The sequence below is a fragment of the Saccopteryx leptura genome, chromosome 4 (genome assembly GCF_036850995.1).
Source record: "Saccopteryx leptura isolate mSacLep1 chromosome 4, mSacLep1_pri_phased_curated, whole genome shotgun sequence".
Classification (NCBI taxonomy): domain Eukaryota; kingdom Metazoa; phylum Chordata; class Mammalia; order Chiroptera; family Emballonuridae; genus Saccopteryx; species Saccopteryx leptura.
The window spans coordinates 200,100,831-200,126,337 of record NC_089506.1 but is presented as its reverse complement, the minus strand read 5'-3'; the positions used below and the strand labels follow the sequence as shown (position 1 = coordinate 200,126,337).

At 49.1% G+C, this 25,507-nt stretch overlaps 1 protein-coding gene across 1 annotated transcript in view; it reads left to right on the top strand.

Annotated features, from left to right (window-relative positions):
• Nucleotides 1–25,507, top strand: part of XYLT1 (xylosyltransferase 1) — a 332,499-nt gene that overhangs the window by 58,753 nt on the left and 248,239 nt on the right. The gene's annotated exons all lie outside the window — the stretch shown is intronic.

Sequence of the window (25,507 nt, the reverse complement as noted above, 5' to 3'; positions counted from 1 at the left end):
CTTTTGAAAGACTGTATGACCTTTGCTTGTAGACACAGTCTGTGTCCTTTAATTTTATTTTCCTATTACATCCACATACCCAGCCCAGTGCCAAGCATGTTCTAAGCACACAAAAGAAACGGCCACTTGTTTTCGTTTTCTTTCGAATTAACCATTTTACAGTTCAGCATCTTCCTTCTTGGCCTCAAGTGCCTTGTGGTCCCTCTTGACCCCCAGCTTCTAATGGCCCTTGGAGGTGGGAGGGAATACAGAGTCTCTTCCCTGGGGCCTTCTTTGCTCCACGTGTCTCCCCATCTGCTTTCCAGATGAGCAGATGACTCATCAGCTCCCTGCAGCCTTCTCAAACTTGCTTTTTGTCTTCTCTGCTCTCTTTCCTAATCTTCCAGACAGAACTCTTTTGGCTGCAAGTGATAGAAACCAACTCAATCTAGTTCAGACCCCGAGGGGCTATTTGGTGGCTCCCAGCTGGTAGTTCATAGGAACCTTGGGAGAGACCTCACTGAAGCACAGAGAGGGGAAGTAGTGTGTCCCAGATCACACAGCTTTTACTTGTAGGGAGGGCTGGAGAGAGCATGAGGATTTTGAGAATAAGCTGCGTGAGAGTGTAGACTTTTGTTCACCACTGGACGGAGCTAAAACAATAATACCTGGCTTGTAAACGCTCTGCAAATGTTTGTGAATGAGTGAATGAATGAATGGGTAAAGTCTTAGTCTTTGTTCTCCCTCCACGTGGTTGGGAGGTAACTGAAAGAAGACAGAAGGTATGGATGAGCAGTTTCCATCTCCTCTGCCAACCGTGTCATGCTCATCCTAGACCAGGGCCCACGTCCTGGCTTCTGCTGGCCGCAGGCGCCAGCTTCTCCCTTTGCCTCCGTCTGTCTCGGTCGCTGCAGGTGGGGAGAGCCTGCCTGCCCGAGTCTCGGCCTGGGTATCGTTGGGCTCACAAAGGCCCCACTGTGAATGGCCATCTTTCATTTCTTGCATCAGGCTGGCTCGGCTGACCACAGCAAGCTAGGGCCCCCCCGAGGAAGTAGGGTTTGCTGCCAAGGGCTCTCCAATGCCATCCCCGTGAATTCTGACTCCCCGGGGCTCCCAGCGGGTGAGAACAAGGGTTGGCTGTGCCCGAGTCCTCGCCAATGGGTGGGGTGTGTGGGGAGTGGAAAGTCGGCCGCTCGAGCCTGTGGCTTGGCCTCCGCAAGCATGGATGTCTCATAAAGTGATTTTTTTAAGGTCTCCTCCCTCCGCCGGGCCTTGGCAGCCATGCCAACTCTCAAGAACTGAGCGGGCCTTGTGTCTGTTGGGAAGAAAGACGTGAAAATGAGGGCTGCGGCGGACGGACACAGGGCCCCGATTCCAGGAGAAACTGGGCGTCGTGTGGCGCTGCCGCCTGGACAGAGCTGACAAGTGGCACATTCATTCCTCGGCAGGCGCTGCCTCCCTCTGTGGCATCGAATCCCCCCTCCGCACAGCCGGGACATTGATCAGCAGTGTCAGCTGTGCAGAGAGGTGACTTGGGGTATTGAGGCTATTTGTTTAGCCGGGGGGACTCTAAATACTGTTTTCCCAATCTGAGTCATCCTTCCAGAAAGCTCTGTGCGTGTGTCCAACAATATCACGTGTTCACTTTGCATTCGTGTGAATGGTGCCCCCTGGAAGTATGCAGAGAGATGGCCCGTACATGGAGGTGGGGGTGCACACGTACACTGTTGCAGCCCTTGTACACATATTTATGCCTGTCTGTATAACTCTGGGCCCCGTGTGTCTATTGCTGTAGGTGCATGCCGTGTGTGGACATAACTCCAAATATTGTTTGTGTGCATGTTGCCACGTGCAGGAGTGAGTCCCTGAGAGAGGCAGGTGGCCTGGGATTAAAGTCGTGACCGTGTGATCTTGACAGAGTAGCTTCACCCCTGTGAGGCTCGGTTTTCTCACCTGTCTGATGGGGATGATCACTGTCCTCACCTCACAGAGCAGCTATGAAGGTTAAAGGAGGCCAGGTCCGGTTCTGAGTAAGTGCTTGAGAAATGTCAGTTACTGCTGCTGGTATGTTTTGACTGTGTGTGTGTGTGTGTGCACGTGTGCGTGTGTGTGTGTGTGCACGCGCGCGCTTCCATGTGCATCTCTTTGCATCGTCATGTCGACAGGAACTGTGTCAGTTTTTTCTCTTGCTTTTTTGAGCAAAAGTTCCAGCACTGAGCTCTGAGGTGGAAGGTGGCTGCATCGGAGACTCTTTAGGTCTCTTTAGGGCTGCCCAGCCTATGCTGTGCCACCTGGGTAGGGGTGGGGTGTGTCCACCCCAGTGTCCTGTGTGCTCTGCAGCTCACTCCTGCTTGTCACCCTCCCCTTGAGCCCTCCCTTCCACCCCCACCCCTGCACACACACACCCAGGATCTCTCTGACATCACTGTGGTTTCCCGAGGGGGGGGGGGGCTTAAATAATGCTGCATGGCTGTGGTCTGAATTGTAAAGAGAATCTCTTTGTCCCTGATCTGTCTAGTGGACTCTCCTTACCCAGACTCTGGCTCCGTTGTAAAGGCTGCCTGTCTAGCCCCTCGGTTTTGAGGTCAGAGGCCAGCTTTTTTAATAGAGACCTTGTGACTGAAATAGAGATGAGGGTGAGCTATTCCTGGCTGTGAATCTGAGGAAGGGCCTTTCCCCTCTTCCTGCTGTGAGCAGCTGTCCGTCAGAGGTGGAGTGGAGTGGTGAGAGGAAGGGCCCTGGAAGAAGAGTCTCGGGTTCAAATCCTGGCTCTGCCGCCGACTGGTTGTGTGATCTTGGGCAGGTCACTTGCCCTTTCTGAGCGTTAAGTTCACCTGTTAAACGGCTGTAGCTGCATGTGAGATATGAGGATGAAAGAGGGGGTATTCCCATAAAACCCTCAGGACAGTGCCTGGCTCCTAGGGGACATTGATGTGTTAGCTCTTGTTGGCTGGTCATCAGGGACTGGTCCATCTTCATTTATCTTCCTAATTGGGGCCCTCACTCCTAAAGCCTGCATATAGTAGGCACTCCGTGAGTATTTTGTGATGTATTCAACTACTCATTCCTTAAAAAATAAGATAGAGTGAAAAAGACATCCAAGTACATAGAGTAGGACAAGCCCATTATTGGGAGAGCTTAATGATGGACATTTTCAATTCCCTTGCTGTGGAGGAAGGAAGCTCTTTACAAAGAAACTGTATGTTCCAACATCCCCCAAATAAATCCCTCCCCAGCTTGAAACACGTTCCTTTTGCAGTTTATTTTGTATGTCCGCGTGTTAAACCGTCCTTGAAAACGTCACCCAGGACCCAGCTTTCCAACCCGGCAGCCACTGTCACATCTTCGCAGTCTCATCCATCGCTATCTCATTCATGTTTACACAGTGTTCGCGTTATCTTTTCCATGTCCCTTTCATGTCATTTGTAAACATTCAATGACATTTGGTTGTCTCCATATTAATCATTCTAATTAGTGCATAGTTTTCTGTTGAGTTGATAGACCTTCAGTAATGCTACCATTCTTTCATCGTTGAACATTGAGATGTTTCTGTTGTTATTCTAAATGAAATAATGCTATAAATCAGTGGTCCCCAACTCCCGGGCTGCAGACTGGTACTGGTCCGTGGGCTATTTGGTACTGGTCCACAGAGAAAGAATAAATAACTTACATTATTTCTGTTTTATTTATATTTAAGTCTGAACGATGTTTTATTTTTAAAAAATGACTAGATTCCCTCTGTTACATCTGTCTAAGACTCACTCTTGACACTTGTCTTGGTCACGTGATACATGTATCCGTCCCACCCTAAAGGCCGGTCCGTGAAAATATTTTCTGACATTAAACCGGTCCATGGCCCAAAAAAGGTTGGGGACCACTGCTATAAATACCTTTGAACATATGGCCTGTATTGCATTTTATTTTCAGTTATTTCCGTAATACATTTGTAAGTTTGAGATAACTGATGAACAAACGTTCCTTAAATGCTTGTTGCCCTTAAATGCTGTGGAGGTTGGTGCAACACTAAAAATGACCGCACCCATGGGGACCTGTGGTGGCGCAGTGGATAAAGCGTCAACCTGGAAATGCTGAGGTTGCCGGTTCAAAATCCTGGGCTTGCCTGGTCAAAGCACATATGGGAGTTGATGTTTCTAGCTCCTCCCCACCTTCTCTCTCCTCTCTCTCTCCCTCTCTGTCTCTCTCTCTCCCTTTCTCTCTCCTCTCTAAAATGAATAAAAATAAATAAATAAATAAAAAATAACTGCACCCACTCACGTCATTGGCTACAGTTAACATGGAACAGTTAAGCCAAGCTTTATCCAAGGGCTTCATGTGGGATCTTACATTTTCTCCTCCCAATAACTTGAGGTGGAAAGATTATTATTTTTAACTTATAGATGCAAGAAGTGAGGCAAAGAGAAGTTAAATTACCTTCCCAGGAACATAAAAAAGGATGTTAAAGGAAGTATCCTTTCCTTTAAGAGACTCAGTTTTAAACCATTGCAAGTAATAATACATCATTAAGTTCACCGTTGTCCTGGCCAGTTCTTAAGGAAGAGCATAATCATTGCCACTACGTAAACTTGAAAATGCTAAGTAAGTATACCTCCGTTTATAAATTGAGGCAGTACTTGAACTTGCAGGAAGTCCCTTCTGACTATTTTTGTTAAGTGAGAGGAGGGGAGGTAGACAGACTCCCGCATGCGACCTGACCAGGCTCCACCCGGCAACCCGCGCCTGGGGCTGATGCTTGAATCAGCCAAGCTATTCTCTGTCTAGCCACTGGCTGGGAGAAGGGAAAAGGGAGAGAAGGAGGAGAGGGAGAGGAAGAGAAGCAGATGGTCACTTCTCATGTGTGCTCTGACCAGGGATCAAATCCCGGACATCCGCACGCTGGGCCAATGCTCTATCCACTGAGCAAACTGGCCTTCCCCTGACTTTTTATGAAGACTGTTCCAGCTCTGTGTAGTGTTATTCATGACAGCCACTAGGCAGAATGATGGGGGTTTGGGAAGTTCATCCAGAGCCCCCTCTTTTTTTTTTTTTTTTTTTGTATTTTTCTGAATTTGGAAACAGGGAGGCTGTCAGATAGACTCCCGCATGCGCCCGACCAGGATCCACCCGGCATGCCCACCAGGGGGCAATGCTCTGCCCATCCAGGGTGTCGCTCGGTTGCAACCAGAGCCATTCTAGCGCCTGAGGCAGAGGCCATAGAGCCATCCTCAATACCCGGGCCGACTTTGCTCCAATGGAGCCTTGGCTGTGGGAGGGGAAGAGAGAGAGAGAGATGAAGGAGAGGGGGAGGGGTGGAGAAGCAGATGGGCGCTTCTCCTGTGTGCCCTGGCCAGGAATCAAACCCGAGACTCCTGCACGCCAGGCCGACGCTCTACCACTGAGCCAACCGGCCAGGGCCCAGAGCCCTCTCTTCTTGCTTCCTTGCACCATCTGCTCTGCGGTGTTCCCCCACTCCCAAGGGCCCAAGGTCCTATGCACTGTCTCCCTTCCAACCTTCTAGCCATTCTCTGAGAGAACTCACCCCCACTGGAGTATATGGAGTCTGTTTCAGACAGTTTGGATTTAGGCAGACTCGTTTCAAAGTATCGACTCTGAAGAAAATACTGCAGAAGAGAAGTGTGCGTGTCCGTCTTTGAGAGAGAGAAGACAGAGAGATACTGAGGTCAAGTGAAGGGACTGCTGTATGTCATTCTCCTGTCTGGAAGCTCTTGGGGACTTCCTGCTACATTCAGGATAAAATCCCATTTCTCCACCTATGTCATCAGATTCTCCCCACCATCTGATTCTCCCCAGCTTCTGGCTTCGTCTTATTCGACTCTTTCCCCTCAGTCTCTCCAGTCAAGCCACACTGTAGTTTTCTTTCTCTTCTGTAGACACAGGAAGAAGTTCTATCCCTCCTGGTCCAAGATGACTATTATTACCTCTAACACGACCACCTCTTCTCTCTTCCAGGATCGGCTCCTCCTCTTCCTTCACCTCCCGGCTCAGGTTCCACCAGGCACCCTCCTTCCTAACTCCATCCCTTGTTTCTTTCATTTGTAGCTTTTATTACAGCTGGCTTTACAGATTGATTGATTGCTTGGTCGGTTGGTTGCGTGTCTGGCTTACTAGACTGTAACTGGATGAAGGCATTAAGTAACAGATCCATCTTATTCTCAGGTACCTAACACCTGGCACACTGCCGGCACACGGCAAGCCGGGCTCACTGTCGATGTAGCTGCTGGCACCCGTCCTTCCCCGAAACATGGCCGTAGACGGAGAAGGTTGTGAGTGCTGGGAAAGGATTTGAGGCTGTGCTTTCCTTGTTGCATAATGAATGTGAACTCCGATTGAGGACCAGTTAACTTCATGCCAGCCGCTGGGGATATTTGTCGGCTTGGTCCCTGGTGCTTATATTTAAAGCACAGTGGTTCTGGGTTTTTTGTTTGTTTGTTTGTTTTTTGTTTTGTTTTGTTTTTTTGTGGGTTTTTTTTTTTTTTTTACTTCCTAGAGAAATATTTGCTTTATCTGTGACAGTGTGTATTTTATTAGAACAGAACAGGAGGATCTTGACCCGAGATGTGAAAACATAGTTTCCAAAGAGACTCTGTCAATGGCTTAAAATTTAATCAAGGCTCAACAGTGGGTGGCAGGGAGGGGGGGTACAGAGACATGGCGAGTAAGCTGCTGCCATTTTGCTGTGGGGGCGACGCGGCTTTTCCTTTAGAGATAGGTTAAGGGGATGGAAATCTGAATTGGCATATCTATAAACAAGTTATTACTTCAGCCGTGAGATAATTTGTTGAGAAAATGCCATTATTTTCTCAATCTAGGGCCCGGCATGTGTGGCTTGGGCTCAGGGCTCAAAGTCGCTGCAGCTCTTGCATATCGATGCTGAGAAGTCACCGGGCGGGAGAATGAACTTCAGGTGAAAGCCTGTTTGTTCTTAAATAAATTGAATTTTCTGTTTTCTAGAAATGAAAACAGCGTAATGAAAGGGAGAAGGGTTTCTCCCTCCTGTTTTTTTTTTAGGATGGGGTTCCTGGAGTTGTCTACCCCTCCCCTCTCAACTCTCAGGACCCTTTCAGCCGCAGGGTGGGGGTCTCAGGGGACTCCCCAAAAAGCCTGGGGGAACCCAGGTCTCTATTCCTCACAGGGAGGAGACTCAAAGGGCTTTTGAGAATCTCAGCTCCTGTTCCCTGCCTTACTGGCACCTTGAGGAAGTAGTCAATTGTGGGTTGAAAGGTGTCCCCAAAATGCGTATTTTGAAGTCCCAACCCTTGGTTCCCTAACAGTGTGACCCTGTTTGGAAAGAGGGTCGTTGCATGTGTAACTCGTGAAGATGAGGTCATCCTGGAGTAGGATGAGCCCCTACGTCAGTAGGACTGGTATCCTTATAAAAACGGGACGTTGGACCCAGACATACACACGGGGCGAACACCACGTGGAGATGGTGCAGATATTGGGGTGGTGCTCCCGTAAGCCGAGGAGCCCTGGAGATTGCCAACACATCAGCAGCAGCTTAGAGGGAGGCTCGAAACACACTCTCCCTCCCAGCCCTCTGAAGGAACCAGCCCTGCTGACACCTTCACCTCAGACTTCTAGCCTCCAAAATTGTGAGACGGCTCATTTCCATTCTCTCCGTCAGTGTACCCGTCCATCCCTGGTCCTTTGTTATGGCGGCCGAAATAAATGAACACATCATTCAAGAGCCTTCGTTGACCTACTGTCCACTGCCACTCCCGAAAAATCCCTGCTCATACCCACTCAGATCTGTTGCACCCATGTCTTGAGTCCCAGTAAAACCTTTTATAAAAACAGGCCACAGCTGGATTTTTTTTTCTTTTCTTTTTCTTTTTCTTTTTTTTTTTTTACAGTGGCAGAGATAGACAGGGACAGACAGGAACGGAGAGAGAGATGAGAAGCATCAATCATTAGTTTTTCGTTGCGTGTTGCAACTTCTTAGTTGTTCATTGATTGCTTTCTCATATGTGCCTTGACCGCGGGCCTTCAGCAGACCAAGTAACCCCCTGCTGGAGCCAGCGACCTTGGGTCCAAGCTGGTGAGCTTTTTGCTCAAACCAGATGAGCCCGCGCTCAAGCTGGCGACCTCGGGGTCTCGAACCTGGGTCCTTCCGCATCCCAGTCCGACGCTCTATCCACTGTGCCACCGCCTGGTCAGGCCACAGCTGGATTTGATCCATAGACTAGCAGTTTGCTGACCCCAGGTTAGATGCACTTGGAACTTAGCGCCTTACAAGCAGTCTATGACTACGACTCAGAATAAAAACGCAAGAGGGCGGCTGAGGGATGGGTCGGGGGAGTGGAGAGATTGAGCAGAAAAGGAAAAAAGAAAGAGAGAAAAGAACTCATGGACACGGACAGCAGTGTGGTGATGACCTGGGTGGAGGAGGGGCTAACAGGACGTGGAGGAGGGGAGGGGAGGGGATAAAGGTGATGGAAGGTGACTTGACTTGGGGTGGTGAACACACAGTGTGGTGTTCAGATGATGTGTTGTGGAATTGTGCGCCTGAAACCGATATATTATAATTTTGCTAACCAGTATCACCCCAATAAATGCAGTAAAAAACAAAAATCAAAAAAGAAAAGTAGAAAAGAAAAACCATTCCTGAGCCCTCGCCGTGTGCCAGGAGCTGTGCGAGCCCTGCATTTGTACTTGCTCAGTTCTCACATGTTCACGTGGAAGGCCCGGCTGCTGCCCCGCGTCCCCGGGAAGACGATCGGGACTCTCAGAGGTTCCCAGCAGATAAGGACCGACCGTGCCCAGCTCCCCCAGTGTGGTCAAGTGAGCTCCGCCTCTCCGGCCCGCCTGGCAGACTGTTTCTCTTCCTCTTCATGTCTCCTTGGTGCCCAGCACAGGGACCGGCTCAGAGGGCGTGCTTAGGAATCACTGAGTGAGTGACAAGCATTGTTTCAGATTTTGCAAACCTGTCCAGGAGCGCAATAAAAGTGCCGCTTTGCAACCGTTTCCAGATAGACTGCAGCAGCCCACCTACTGCAGGGACACGCACCCCGACTTTTCCAGGCAGGCCCCTTTGTTTCCCTGCACCCAGAATCCGGCAGCCGGCTGCTGGGGCTGTAGCTCTGGTTGGGGCTTGCCTGGGGCCCATTTGAACATCTGGTCCTCTTAGCAGTCCAGAAGTCTGAAAGACCCATGCCAACGTTGGGCTCTCTGCCCCGGTGCCTTCTGAGCCATCAGCCTCCACTGCTGCTTGGAAGGGCTCGTGAGCAGACTCATCCACTAACCAATGAACAGACGAAAGTGACAATGAGAATACATGCAGTCGGGGTCCCTCCTGGACGGGTCCCTGAGGAATTCCATGTCAATATGGTAAATCGATTCTTATTTGGAAAGCCTTTCAGATTTTTCATTATATGTGAAGAAGTCTGCGGTGGGAGTCTTCTGTACTGTGAATGAACCCCTGGCAGTTTCTCTCCATTAGAAGTTTGGCTTCAGTTTCACCAAGGTACCTGTCTTGTCCTGTACATGGATCAGCAGCGAAGTATCACAATGAGTAGTAGTAATGATTACAATTTATACTGATGTGTTGCTCTGTGCCAGGCACTGTGCCAAATGCTTTCTATGCACTGTCTCATTTGACCTTTTCAACTCCTCTGTGGGTAAGGTGCTGATCTTTTTTTTTTTAAGGTGATAGGAAGGGAGATACTGAGGCAGACTTCCACAATTGCCCTGACAGGGATATACCTGGCAAGCCCATCTGAGGCTGATGCTCCAGTACTGAGCTATTTTTAGTGCCAGAGGCTGAGTTGCTCGGCACTCAAGCTATCCTCAGCACCTGGGCTACTCTGGAACCAATTGAGCCACTGGCTGTGAGAGGAGAAGAAAAGAAAGGGGAGGAGGAGGGGGAGAGAAACAGATGGTTGCTTCTCCTGTGTGCCCTGACCAGGAATCAAACCCAGGACGTCCATATGCCAGGCCAACTTGGACACCGGCCAGGGCTTGTGCTGACCTTTTTACCTGTGGGTAAGCTAAGGCATGGGGGTTTAAATAATGCGCCCAGTGTCACATAGCTGGTGAGTGGCAGTCCTGGGACGAGAGCTCAGACTGTCTAGCTCCAGAGAAAGGGCTCTTCACCATTCCGCCATGCTGCTTCCTCTGTGCGTGGTCTTATTTACTTCTAGAAATCTTGTCCTCCGTGGTCCTCTGGAGTGTCACACATGGCCAAGGTCACTGCCTCCTGCCTCCAGACCAGTTTTCCCAAACATGTACCTTCCTGTTGGGATGATCGTTACACTGGTGTGGCCCACACCCGTGCCATCCAGCAGCGTGGCCACCAGCCATGGGTGGCTAACCAGCACTGGAAAGATGCCTGGTGCGATGAGAAATTGAATTTTTAATTTCATTCAATTATAATTAGTTTCAATTTAAACTTGATACAGTTATTGGAAAGCTTTTAAGTGTGTTTAGAACAACTTGGGCCCGAGAACTTAATTTTTCACTTGACACTCTTATGAACTCCAAATATGGAGCACATATTATACTTCTAATGAAAATGCAACATCTAAATTGAGACGTGTTGTAATGTGACATATATCCCCCGCCCTCTGAATGCACCTTAATGTGCTACAGCCATGTTTCCCCCCAGTGCTCATTTATTCATTCAACAAACATCTCTTGAGCACCAGCTAGGGGCAGATACTGTTATGCATGCTGAGTGCGCCACTGTGAACAAGACACAGAGATCAAAAAAGGATGAAAAAATAACAACGATAAGAGTTGTATATGTAAGTAAAGCAGAATAATATGATGGAGATAGTGGTCACCAGAACGCCCTCTGGGTAGGTGGCCTTTGTCCTGACACCTGGATGACCAGAGAAGCCATGTGAAAACCTGGAGGAAAAGCAGTCCAGGCAGAGGGAAAAGGCCTTGAGGCATCCGAGAGGATGGACGCTTCTAGAAACCGACAAAAGTACAGGAGCCCAGAGGGAGAGGGAAGCCTGGTGTGAGATCCTGTGGGGCTTTGCAATCCAGGTCGAAACGTTCAGGTTTTATTCCCAGTAGGACGGGAATCTTTGCTTTATCGTTGACTATTTTGTATGTTATTTGGTTTATGATTTTGTAAAGGTCCCTCCAGCTGCTGGGTGGAGACAGGACTGTGGGGAGTGCGCAGGTGTTATGATCTGAAATGACAGTGACTTGGCCCAGCCTGGTGATGGTCGAGATCAGAAGTGGACAGGAGTGGACACGTACGTGGTAGATTCGCCAGGGGAGATGAGTCGGTCGGATGTGGGGATGGGGGGAGAACGGAAGACTCGAGGGTGACTCCTGGGTTCTGGCTCGAGTGTGAGGGTGGGCAGTTCTCCCACTGACCTGACTTAGGTGCCTTCTCGTTGCTTCTAGCATGGCGATATTGTTTTAACTTCCTTCCTCCTCTGTCTGCCCCGGCTCTGCCAGGCAGCTGAAATATATATATACACATATATTTGCAACCTTATTGGATATGTCTGTTCTGAGCGGGGAAAGCGGAACTTGTCTTTCATTTTGGTTCAGGGCCCTATTTTTCTTGTAAGCCCCCACCCCACCACCCACCCCCACAAACGTCTATTCCTGCTGATGGAAATGACTTTGGGATTGAGAATAGATCTCTTCAACCTGCTGTGGACTTCCGGGCATTTTCCCCTCTGTGGGGAGATGCTCAGGATGCCCGAGGAGTGGGGGGGGGGGGGGTGGTGAAGTGATTATTTAATTATGTGCAAATGAGAAGTGGTGCAGATGGCAGACAAAGGGCATGACCGGAATTCTGTAAAGACAGCCCCTGACAAGATTCCATTTCCTGACTTTAGGGCCTAAATGAATTTCTACTTGACTAAAAATACCTCAAGAGCTAGGTGGCAGCTTAAAAAGCTGTCAGTAAATTTAAAACAGGTTTGGGTGCCAGTGATTATAGCAGGGGATAAAAAGGTAGAGAATTTTCTGCCACACATTTTGTTTAACCCCTTGGGTCTCTGTTCTGTTTCGTATCCTATCTGCTTTTGATTCTTGCGGGGAGGGAGTGGAGATGGTGGGTTGTATTTTTAAATTTCATTTTTCCTTTTAACGCGTCGGTGACCAGGGACTACATTGGGCTTAACATTCATCTTGCTTAAGAAGAGATGATGTGATAATGTCCTGGGGCCGGCTGGGTAGAGAGCAAACTCAGTGTGAATCAGTGGCATGATGTGCCTTGGCTGTCTCTAAACACACACACACACATGTTCCCGGGCTACGTATTTCTTGGCCAGACAGCTCCAGAGTGCCTCCACCCCGTTCTCTACCTTCCTGCTCCAGTGGCCATCTTTCTAGAAGTGGACCAAGAACCAGTGCAGCTAGTGCTGAGTCTGAAAGACCTCCTGTGTGTGACTGCATATCGAACCCACACAACAGCCCTCCCCGACTACTGATGGCGTTGACTTGAACCGGATGGAGCCCTGCGCTCCTGGCGGAGAGCTGGACGCTAACTTCACCCTTTGTCTTCTGGAAAATGGTTTGCTGAAAAGCACCAGCCCTCCCCTTAGGACTTAGATTGGACATGCGGACACCCCGCCGCCCCCTTTACCTGTGCAGAGGCTAGACATATGCTCCCCAGACTCCCATTCTCTGCCTCATAAGTGGTTTAGCTAAAATGCAGTCCTCACAGAGACACACGTTTGCTGACCAAAGTCTGCTTAAGCGTCTCTCCTTCCGCCGTCCCCCCCCCCCACCTCTCCCCCACCCCGTGCTCTTGCCCACCCTCAGCCTGAGCCAGCGGACAGACAGCCGTTCGTGGGAACAGGCTCTCCTCTCCTGCCCGATCCTCCCACCCTGCCATCACCGCCACCCCTACCCCACCCTCCCCACACACATAGCCAGTATTTTCTGGCCTTATTTACTCTCCTCTTGAAGAGAAAAGGCTCACTTTTGAGATGCACGCGTATGGATTTTATGGTCAAAGCCGTCTCCCTGTTGCGCGAGTCCGCGTGCGCTCATTGCAGTTAGTCCCTCTCTCCCCCCTTGCAATAACCCTTTCGAAGAAAGTCTCCTCTTGCTAAGTCCAGACCTGTTTCCTCTTTGACGGGCGCCTGTGATGGTGGTCTCCGTGTTGCAGAGGAGGAAGTTGGGCTGGGGGCGGTGGTGAGAGGCAGAACAGGGAGCTCCACTGTCTCTGAACCCAGAGTCACCGGTAGTGAACTACTTCCCGACGCTCTTGTTTGCGAAGCTGGACTTGACGTGCTCTCTGTCTGTCCGCAGCGCGCTTTTATTATCTCGGTGGAGATACAACACACTGGGCCCCAGTTTATGTGGCATCTTCTTCGTCCCGTAGCTCTGGGAATAGAGAAGCTCATGCAGGATCCCTGGTTTTGTGTGTGTCCCCCGTGCACCTGTACTAACAAAACCCAAAGGAGAAGAAAAAGAATGAGGTCGGCAGCAAGCACAGGCTCCCAGCTGGGATGTTGGGGAAGGGGACCCGGCCCTGGAGAATGGGGTACAGAGGGACGGTGTGTGGGGGGGGAGGTAGAACTCTCCCACGGGGATTGGCGGCTGTGAAAGTGTGGGGATGAGAAAACAGAGCAGCAGGGGCACCTCCGGCCTTGCCTGCCGGGCCGCTAAGCGCGCCTCCCTCCCAGGCAGCGGGGAGCCACTGCGGGTCTCTAGGCAGGAGAGGGCCGCCATGGAAATGATAATAATGATGGTGCTGATAATAGCCTGCTCCTCCGTGTTTTTATAGCTCCTCTCCCAAGGTGCCCTTCTCGGGGAAGCTGGCAGTGCCTCACAGATGTTACCTAATTAATCACCAGCGCTTCCCTGCCGAGGGAGGTGGGGTGAGCTAATATCCCCATTTTTCAAGGGAGGAAAATGAGGCAGTGAGAAGCTCTCGGACAGCATCATAAGGTGGTGTCAGCCCTGGGGGAGACCCTGCGGTCTCTTTCTCTGCACACCCAGACCCACAAGGGCACCTTTGGGGAGGAGAGTCCCCAGGTTTGTGCTCAGAGAGGTTCTGATGAGTATCCCTGACAGGAAGGAGAGAGGTCAGGTCTGGGCATTGAGTGTTTCCAGGTGCGGAGTATGGACTTCCCACGGGATTGGTTGAGGTCGCATCTGGATTTGGGCACACCTTGAACCTTTGCTATCTCCTTCCTCTGCTCCCACAACGGTCTCTCCCAGGGCGTTTGTCATCCTTCTCTGTATCTGTTGACCTTTCTGACTGATCTGTGTCCTCCTCCAGACAGGAAGCTACCTTTTGTAATCTAACCTCAGCGCCTGATTCCTGTACTTTAGCTTGAATATTCGCTCTGCCATCTACTCACTCAGGGTGAGTCATGTCCCCTCTCCTGGCCTCAGTTCCCTCATCTACAAAGTGATGGTAACAATTACACCTGCCCCACTGGGTTGCTTTGATGATGAGATGAAGTATTGCACATCACATGCTCAACAGGGCCCGGTACATTACAAGCACTTACTGCATTTAATAAATGTGTTCTTATAGTAGAGGCTTAAAAATAAATATGCCGGATTACTGCTCTCAACTGGCTCCGGACACAGATGCGCCGGCTTTAATGTAACCAGAATATCGGGTAGGTTTTGAAATGAAATCGTTTCTCTTGTTGATTTCGTGACAATTTTAAAGAAAACATGCACATTTTTTTTTTTCTGGCTGGGCCTAATCATGCTTTTGCTCTGAGTTCCTGGGCCCCTCTACCTCTCCATCAAGTGTTTAGTAATCCATAAACAAGGTTTAAGCTGCTATTTAAAGCAACTATGCTGTTAATCCTTTTGTCAGAGCAAATCCGATTGGAATATGAATACCCTTCTCCCCACACCCCACACCCCCCAGCTCCTTCCTGTTGCTCCCAGTATGGAGATTCAGTTTTTCTGATTTTATTTCTTTTAAGGTGGGGTCACCCATGGATTGAGAGTCCCAGATTCAGAGCTGGAAGATGAATAGAATTTCAAGAGTGTCTGGCCCCACATCCTCATTTAAAAGACTGGGAGGATGGTGGCCTGGGGCGAGGGGGGCTTGACACAGCAGGGCAGGGGCCAAGCGGAGGCCGCCTCTGTCTCCAGAAGTGCTTTTCAGCTGTTAGATCAATGACATTTTTCTCTCCTTACAATTGTCATGTATTTATTTTAATATGGCAAGTGGTACAGCTCTTTTTTCCCCCCCTATAAATATACTACTACAAATAATGATCATATGGAGCTTACTAGATCCCAAGCACTATTCTAAGCGCTTGCCATGAATTAACTTGACATGTTTTAGTTTATTTATCCCTAACAGGTGCAGGTGGTGCTCACGAGTCTGTTTTACAGATGGGGAAGTGGAGGCACAAAGAGCTTAACTCACTTGTCCAAGATCACGCAGCGAATAAACGATGGCCCGCTCCAAAACGCATCAATTACAAGTGCTTCTCTGTTGCTCAAATACACCACCATGGTTTTCATCTTTTTATTTATTTATTTATTTATTTATTTTATTTTTTATGGAGACAGAGCGAGAGTCAGAGAGAGGGATAGATAGGGACAGACAGACAGGAACGGAGAGAGATGAGAAGCATCAATCATCAGTTTTTTTGTTGCGACACCTTAGTTGTTCATTGATTGCTTTCTCATATGTGCCTTGACCGTGGGGCTACAGCAGACCGAGTAACCCCCCTTGCTCAAGCCAGCGACCTTGGGTCCAAGCTGGTGAGCTTTGCTCAAATCAGTTGAGCCCGCGCTCAAGCTGGCGACCTTGGGGTCTTGAACCTGGGTCCTCCGCATCCCAGTCCGACACTCTATCCACTGCGCCACCGCCTGGTCAGGCGGTTTTTAATCTTTCTAAATAGGCATATTTCAATAAAAACGAGAGTTGGTGGAAGAAAATATATACTAAGTTATTATGTGGATGTCAGAGAAATATGGCAGGAAACATGAAATTCTTGTGTGAACACTGGAAGGTTGGAAACATTTTAGGGCACCGTACAGTATGTTGGGCGCTCAGCAGATTTTCAGCAGGGGTCTTGGTGGTACCAAGTGGTATGAGAAACAGACCTGTGGAGAGAAACAAAAATCCAAGAAGGTCCCTGCCTTCAAGGAACGTGCAATCTAGCGGATGGTTGATGGTGCACAAGAGAACAAGTACATAAGATTTTTCAGCTTGTTGGAAGTGCTGGGGGGAATGCTTGTTGGAAGTGTGTGTGTGTGTGTGTGTGTGTGTGTGTTATGGGAACAGGGACAGAGAGCACGGGCTTACTTTTACTAGGTCAATCTCTCTGTCACCCTTTAGTAAGAGGTGACACCTCAGAAGAGACATACAGTGACCCGAACTGGTCTGTCTCTTCCTCTGGTTGTCTCTACCCCATCATTTCCTCTTTGAACCGTGAGACATAGAGAACTTTCAGGCCCGTGTGTCCCAGCTCCTGCACCCCTCAGGACCCTGCAGTGACCCGAAATCAGCAATTCTTCCAGGTCTCGCGCCGGGAAAGGACAGCACGACCGGCCTGACACCCCTCTGCCACGTGGAGATTGATACGCTTTCCATGAGTGATTTATTTTTAGCTTCCTCTGTTAGAGGCAGCACAGACACGGTTAGTTTATTATTAAACGGAACCATTTATTCATCATGGCCTTACATATTGGTGATGTCAGAGAGGAGTCAGATGGGTTTGGAGTTCGGGTTTTTACTCAAACTCGGAGCTGCTTCTCACCTCCAACTAACCAGTTAGAGATAACACAGGAGGGTGCCTGTTTCTGGCTAAATCCTTTCACTTAGGGCAGGACTTGCAAAGCCGGGTGTCTGCCGAGCAGGGCAGGTAGTGAGAATGAGTGTGAGGGCCACCTGGGGACAGAGCGTGCCCATGCCCATCCGAACCGGACACCCGCTTCTCAGCCTCGGCCAGCTGGAGATGCGGACCCCGTGTGGCCAGACCTGGTTTTTCAAGGAAGGTCAGACATCCAGAATTGAAGGCACAGTCTTCCTGAATTTCAGATATTGACAACTAATTGAAACTTGTCAAAACTGCTTTGCAGGCCGGAAAACAAACTATACCTGACAGTTAAAACGACTGCCTGTTCCGTGACCTCTGTTCTGAGGGCCCCGGGGAGTCAGGCCTGGCCACCTGAGACAGCCGAACGGGTCAGAACGGGTGGGAGTCAGAGGAAGACATTGGCCAATGAGCTGTGTCCCTGGGGCTGGTGGGACAGGGCCCCCTCCTTCACTCTGATCTGCTGGGCTCATTGCTGCCCGTGTTGATGGCCTCCCCCCGGCATGAACCGTGAAACCTTAGTCGTTCTCAGGGGGCTTGCCAGTAAGCACAAACATTTCCTAAACACTTCGTCTGAGCTGAGGCTCCGCGCCAAGCGCTCTCTAGACATTATTAGCTGAGGTGCCCTTCACAGTAACCCCTGCAGGTGCACCCTAGCATCATCCCCCTTTACGGATGAGAACTGGGGAGGCTCTGGGAGGTTCAGACCCACAGCTAGAATGCAGCTGAAACGGAACAGACACTCCAGGGCCTGAGTGAGACCTTGAAAGATACAACTCCCCCTGTGACAGAAGCCAGGTCTTAATTTTCAACTCTTAACATTTAAATGTTGCTTTTGTTTAAACCATTCATCTTATCATCGCCAGTCAGAGTCAACATTTGCTGCGCAGGGACCATATGTCAGGCACACTTTTGGCTCTGGGAGAACAGGGGTGGGTACAACAGCCCCCGCCCATCGCGAATCTTGAGGAAGATCAGGGCCAAGAACGAAGTAATTACAAGGTGCTTGTCATTGGTCATGATGGTGACAGCAGTGAGCTAGGGAAGGGTGGGCGGGGGTCGTGCATCTCTGGGAGGCCAGGAAAGGTATCAAAAGAAAAGTCAGAGTTGTACTGGGAAGGGTTAATAAGGATTTTCCCCGGGTGGGGGTGGGGGCAGGAAGGAAAGCAGGAGCTTCCAGCTGTGCTGCATTCCTCTGTCCTGAGCCACTGGTACAGAAAAAGGACTGTCCCTTCACCTGGGGTGGACTTCCTGTGCTTTCCCCAACACCTTCCCTGGAAAACCAGCCCTTCTTCCTCCAAAACAAACGTCTCTGCTGCCAGATGGTTGGAAGCGAGCAGGTGCGTCTCAGAGCGGGCTGGGAGCTATGCCTTTGTCATGGAAGACAGGTTTGGAGCTTGTCCTCTGCAGTCAGACTCTCTGGATTCAAGTCTTGCCTCTGCCAAGTACTGTGACCTCAAGTGGGTCGCTGCACTTCTTTGAGCCCCAATGTCCTCACCTGGGAGATGGGGACGAGAGCCACTCCCCCTGGGGTCTCCAGGAGGCCAAGCACTAAAGTACCTTACACAGGACCTTTCATATAGCGAGTCCTATAATGGGAGCTGTTACCACAGGGGCCTGTGTGTGGGAGTGTCCGCGGGGCCCTCAGAGCCCTGGCGGGCTCACAGGTGGACAGGTGTGTCCAGAGGCAGACTGGCTCCTCTGAAGCTCACGGGTCTGCCGTGCTGACCTCCCACGGGCTGTGCTGGCCTCAGCCTAGCCGGCCTGCCCCATATCCGGAGACGCCAACCTTCCCCCTGCGTCTAGCCCTCCCCGCTGTTCTCCACGGACACAGCGAGACGGTGAAATCCCTCATGGGTGCGGTCCAGCACCATATCCACTAGGCATGTGTGGCTCTTACATTTAAATCAGTTAAAATCAAATAGCATTAGAAATTCAGTTTCTTAGTTGCACCAGCCACATTTCAAGTGATCAGCAGCCACCTGTAGCTAGTGTTCCATGTTAGTTTAGATACCGACCATTTCTACCATTACACAAAGTTCCCTGGGGCTGTGCTGCCTTAGACACTCCCTGAGGCCTTGAAATGCCTCTTGCTGTGTCTGGCCCTAGAAGAGCTGTGTTCCCGAGGTGGGGGTGATGGTGCCTGTACCCCCTGAGATGAAAACGAGCTGAGACTAGCCTCTTTGTTTGCCTCTTCTTGCAGCCTGTGGTTAAAAGTGGCTTCTGTCACTATGAATCCAGCCTTAGAGAGGCTCTGGCACATAGTAGGTGCTCAGCAATAATTAAAGGAGGAGGCCTGGCACAGTGGCTGAGTGCCTGGGTTCTGCAATGACCCAGCCCTGGTTCAAATTCTGGATAGAAGGTCTCTCTGTGTCTCAGTTTCCTCCTCTGTCCACTGGGAGGAAGACAGCGACTGCTGCATAGGCATGCTGTGGAGTGTATGAAAGCAGGTGTACAGAGCACTGAGCACAGTGCCCGGCTCAGTGCGTGACAGCTGCCATCGTTAGTGGCGGAGTGAGTAAGTTAATTCCTGGTTATCTTCCGTTTTCTTTTCCTAGTGTGCCTGGATTGAGAACCAGAGTTTCATAGATGGCAGAACTAGCACGCTAGAACATTTCCAACCCCTTCATTTCATTCTATTTTATTTTATTTTATTTTATTTTACTTTATGGTATTACCTTTCATAAGTTTTTTAGTTGAACAGTGTTAAATAGGTTTTTACAAAGATTTTTTGGTCCAGCTTTATTGAAGGTTAAGTGACTTGAGATAAATTGCACATAGTTGAAGTGATGAGGATTGCTCTATGCGGCCACCTGTGTCACTGTCACTGCAGTGACTGGATAACAAACTTCATTCCCAGACTTTCCTTATGCCCCTTTTGTAATGCCAGCCTGCCCCCACACCCATTCCACAGGCAACCCCTGATATGCCTTCCATCACGATAGGTGAGTTTGCGTTCTCGAGTTTCATATAAATGGGTAATTGAGTATGCATGCATTTTTGTCTGCCTTCTCTTCCTCCACATGCTTCTTTTGACATTCCGTCATCCTGAGGCTTTCATCCACAGCTCATTCCTTTTCATTGCTCTGTGGGATTCCATTACATAGCTGTACGGCAATGCGTTTATCCTTTCCTCTGTTTGGAAGTTTGGGCTGTTCCCTACGTGGGAAGTTTGCAGAAGAGAGAAAAAGTTACTGATAATGCCCCTGACCCCAAAATGCCTAATGTACTGCCCCTCCCTTTTTTGTGTGTGAAAAATTTTCTGTTACTAGGTAAAACCTCTCTATGAATGCTAAGTCAAATCTAGAAAACATTTGGAGAATTCTTATTGGTTCCCTATGTCTCCACGGTGTTCCCTTCCTTTTTCCCTAAGTATCCATTTTTTTCTTTTTTTTTTTTCTTTTTTCTTTTAATAATTTTATTTTTAATGGGGCACATCAATAAATCAGGATCCTAAGTATCCATTTTTATTGGTTTTGTTTCACCCTTTCTTTTGTTTTTGTCTTTCACATATTTTATGGTGGTAAAATATACAGTACATAAAATGTATCATCTTAGTTGTTTTTAAGTATATGGTTGAGTGGCAGAAAGTACATTCACCTGGATGTGTAACCATCACCTGCATCCATTTCCGAAACTTCACCTTCCCAACTCCAGCAGAAACTCTGTACCCATTAAACACAAACTCCCCACCTCCCTCCTCCCCCGGCCCCTGGCACCCATCCATCTGCTTCTGTCTCTATGAATTTGATTCTCTAGATACCTCTGATAAGTGGACCCATACAGGATTTGTCTTTTTGTATCTGATTTATTTCATGTAGCATAATGTCATTAATAGTTTATCTAGCCCTGGCCAGTTAGCGCAGTTGGTTAGAGAGTCATCCCGAGATGCCAAGGTTGTGGGTTCAGATTCCCACCCCTGGTCAGGGCACAGACAGGAACCAACCAGTAAATGTACAACTGAGTGGAACAACGAATAAATGCTTCTCTCTCTCTCTCGCTCTCTCTCTCTCCCCCTTCCCCTCCCCCTTCTTCTCTTTGTCTCTCTAAAATCAATCAACAAATTAAAAGAAAAGTTCATCCATTCCATGCTGTGGCATGCATCAGAACTTCTTTTATAATGCTGAGATGGTCCATTTTGTGTGTTTACCATATTTGTGTATCCATTCACCCATCAGTGGACATTTAGGCTAGTTCTGCCTTTTTTTTTTATTTTATTTTATTTATTTTTTTTTTTTGCATTTTTCTGAAGCTGGAAACAGGGAGAGACAGTCAGACAGACTCCCGCATGCGCCCGACCGGGATCCACCCGGCACGCCCACCAGGGGCGATGCTCTGCCCACCAGGGGGCGATGCTCTGCCCATCCTGGGCGTCGCCATGTTGTGACCAGAGCCACTCTAGCGCCTGAGGCAGAGGCCACAGAGCCATCCCCAGCGCCCGGGCCATCTTTGCTCCAATGGAGCCTTGGCTGCGGGAGGGGAAGAGAGAGACAGAGAGGAAGGCGCGGCGGAGGGGTGGAGAAGCAAATGGGCGCTTCTCCTGTGTGCCCTGGCCGGGAATCGAACCCGGGTCCTCCGCACGCTAGGCCGATGCTCTACCGCTGAGCCAACCGGCCAGGGCTTTTTTTTTTTTTTTGTATTTTTTCCAAAGTTAGAAGTGGGGAGGCAGTCAGACAGACTCCCGCATGTGCCTGACCAGGATCCACCCAGCATGCCCACCAAGGGAACGATGCTCTGTCCATCTGGGGCGTTGCAGCTGGAGCCATTCTAGCACCTGAGGCAGAGGCCATAGAGCCATCCTCAGTGCCCGGGCCACCTTTGCTCCAGTGGAGCCTTGGCTGTGGGAGGAGAAGAGAAAGATAGAGAGCTAGGAGAGGTGAAAGGGTGGAGAAGCAGATAGCCCCTTCTCCTGTGTGCCCTGACTGGGAATCAAACCCGTGACTTCCACATGCCGGGCCGACACTCTACCGCTGAGCCAACTGGCCAGGGCCTAGTTCTTCCTTTTGACAATTGTGAATAATAACCCTGTTGGGAACAAGGGTGTACACATATCTCTTCAAGCCTCTACTTTCAGTTCTTTCAGGTATATATCCAGAAATGGGATTACCAGGGTATATAGTAATTCTGTGTCTTAATGTTTTGAGGGACCACTAGACTAGCTTTCCACTTTTAAGTGGCATTGGCTTTTTAAATAGAAGGAGTACAAGCATGTGACAGGAAAATTCATCCATGAGAGAAAGACAAAAATGAAGTAGAATTTCTTCTTCTTCTAGTCTCTCAGAAAAATAAATCATCACTTACAATTTCTTGTGGTCCTCCAGGGGTAAATTCCAACATTTTCAAGTGTGTCATTTTTTTTTTTCCTAAGTGAGAGGAGAGGAGAAAGTGAGACAGACTACCCTCATGCGCCCCAGCCGGGATCTACCTGGCAACCCCTGTCTGGGGCCGATGCTCAAATTAACTGAGCTATCCTCAATGCCTGAGGCCATCACTCAGACCAATCAAGCCACTGGCTGCAGGAGGGGAAGAGGGAGAGAAAGGGGAGAGGAAGGAGAAAAGCAGTTGGTCGCTTATCATGTGTGCCCTGACAGGGCATCAAACCCGAATGCCCGCACACTGGGCTGACGCTCTAGCCACTGAGCAAACCTGCCAGGGCCTCAAGTGTGTCTTGAAAGTGGGTGTATAAGAGTATGCCATTTTGGATGCAAAGTGTGTGTGTGTGTGTGTGTGTGTGTGTGTGTGTGTGTGTGCCCTTCTAGCCAGTCTCTAGGAAAACATAGGCCTTAGAAAAACAGGACCCTTGGTTACTTGTCCTCCACCAGCTGACTTCCCCAGGACGTGCCCGGTGGCCTGCCGTCCATCCACAAGCCTGGCCTGGCTCCCAGCTCCCACCTACCACACCCTGTCTAATTTCTCTCCAGCACCCTCCCTGGAATCAGCTCGAATGGTCTTGCGGTAACGGTTTGCTCAGAGGCCTTGGGGCATGACTGCTCAAACAGACTGCTGACTTTCAGGGTGTTCCCTCTCTCAGCCAGCCTCTGTGATTTAAAACTGCCAGTCAAACGATGCAGATTACCTTAGAAAATAGCTGTTTGGTTTGGGTTTTGGAGAAGCTGCTGCCAGATGGGAACTTTTGTGCTTTCTTCTATATATAGTCTTTATGGCAAGCTCACTGAAGTTAGCACGGTTTATTTTAGGAGGTAACTCCGGAGCAGGCCAGGGTGGGTTGGGCTGCCTGCCCGGGGGAGCACTTGAAAGATGGCTCAGGTTGATGTCCTGAGGGGAGATCTGCTGGGCTCTGAGAGTTCTGGGAGAGGGCTGCCTTCTCCTTTGTTACTGGTGGCAGTCCTGAAGGGCAGCTGGGAGTTAAACCCACTTAATAGATGAAGCAGTTGAGACTCCAGAACTTGGCGACGTGCCTACGATTGCAAAGTGGTCATGATAAAGCTGAGATAGGATAGAGGTTTGGCAACTCTGTGTTTCTTATCGCTGATAGTAAAAATGACATTTCTTGGAGTGTTCTGCGCGTGGAAGCATACTAACAAGAAAGTAGAGGGCAGAGGTGGGCTTTAATCTGAGATTAATAGTCCATACGTCTTATAAAGAGCTTAGATTCTGGAGTAAGACCCAGGTTCAAATCCCTACTCGGGCTTTACTAGCTCTGGGATACTGCAGCAGTTGCTTTGCTGTCTCTTAGCCTCGGTTTTCTCAGCTGTGAACTGGGGCAATGGGCCTTAAAGTGTCGTCATGAAGGTAAAAACGAAAATCAAAATTAGTTGTGGCCAATAAAGTACCTGGCACATAATAGATGCTTAATAAGTAGCAGCTGTTACTGTTTTATTTGGAGGAAAGGAAGCCTTTAGCCATATCTTCCTAGAAATTACCTTAATTAGAAGGGAACATCCTGTTAGAATACTAACTAGGATTTTAGGTTAAATTATTCAGGCTTCGTTGGCCCTGGCCGATTGGCTCAGCAGTAGAGCGTGGGCCTGGAGTGTGGAGATCCCAAGTTTGATTCCCAGTCAGGGCACACAGGAGAGGTGACCATCTGCTTCTTTGCCCCTCCTTCTTTTTCTTTCTCTCTCTCTCTCTCCCTCTCTCTCTCTCTCTCTCTCTCTCTCTCTCCCCCTCCTGCAGCCATGGCTCAAATGGTTTGAGCTAAACTGGCCCCAGGTGCTGGGGATGGTTCCATGTCCTCACCTCAGACTCTGAAATAGCTTAGTTGCTGAGCAGTGGAGCAGTGGCCCCAGATGAGCAGAGCATTGTTCGGTAGGGGACTACCAGGTTGATCTTGGTCGGTGCACATGTGGGAGTCTGTCTCTCTGCTTCCTCACCTCTCACTTAATAATAATAATAAATTATGCAGGCTTGTATTAAAAGGACTACCTTTTGGAAAATGATCACTTACCAGAGACCCGGCAGAAGGAAACTTCAGATTTTCCTGCAAGGGCCTGGCCTCTGAGCAAATTCAATTGACATGATCAAGATTATAGAGTATATTAAAAAGATGATTACATTAAAATTATTATTATTATTATTATTGTTATTGTTATTGTAGAAACAAAAAATATCTTGGAACAAGTGAACACCTGTTTGTTATGGGGACCATACTCTCCCCCCTCTTCCGTGTCTGTTACACACATACACAGTCATTCATCTTGTCTCTTGGACAAAGTGCCTACTAAGTGCTTGCTTTTTTTGTGTTCATTCCCTGATCATTTATCGAGTGTCGGCTGTCTGCCATGCCTAGAGGGGTAAAACCCCCTAACATTTGCGTATACATGCTTGCCCTATTCTAATTCAACCATGGAGAAAGGAGTGGAGGAGGAAAGGAACAATGAAAATACAGAGTATCCTCTTTGTTCTTCTGAGCCTCCAGCCTCAGTTTTTTCTCTCTGTACAGTGAGCACAGCTGGAAGTAATAGTTTCTAGGCTCTTTGTAGCTCTTTGATTCTAGAACCCTGCCGAGGTCAAGAATTCCTATTCTACATTCTAACTCCGGCAGGGTAAGTCAGAACTGTTTGCTCAGCCTTCCGCTTCTAGGTGTGATGGTTCCAGCATGAGTCGGAATGCTTAAATGTTCACAACACTCAGGCATCAAGTGGTTGAGCCAGAAATAAAAAGCAAGTCATGTCTGGGTTTTGGGTCCCCCTATCACTCTGGTTCTCTTCAGAGCAGGGAGTCATGGAGAGGATGACCTCATTGCATGGGGTCATAGCTCTCATCCCACGAAGACAAGGAGTTCAGCCTTCCTGATGGGGATGTGTGTTGGGGAGGCTCTTGCTGCTGTTGGGGGTGGGGTGGGCAATGAACCAACCAAATGGTTTTCTAAGTCCTTCTCAAGGGGGTAGAACAAGCCGGCTATCCTGTGCATGGGATTTGAATTTTGGTCCCCACTCCTTACCTGCTGTATGATGTTAACAAGTGTCTTTATGTCTCTGAGCCTGAGTTTTCTTTATATTAAAACCTGCAGTTCTTGTCAGTAGAACGACCAATTTGTCATAGTTTGGGATTTTCCTAGTTTTAGTACTCAACATCCATGTCCTAAGTCCCAGGCCACGTGGGATGATGGTCACATTAGTTGAGGTTGAAATAAACCAGAGCACAGAGCAGATAGTAGGTGTCAGGAAATGGGAGCTCACAGAAAGTAGTATGTACAATTTGGTTGTGTGTGCGTGCGTGTGTGCGTGCGTGTGTGTGTGCGTGTGTGTGTTTGTGTGTGTGCGCGTGTGTGTGTTGTGGTGAGGTTGCTGTTTATCTTTTTCAACCTACAAATGCCCATAGCATTTTCC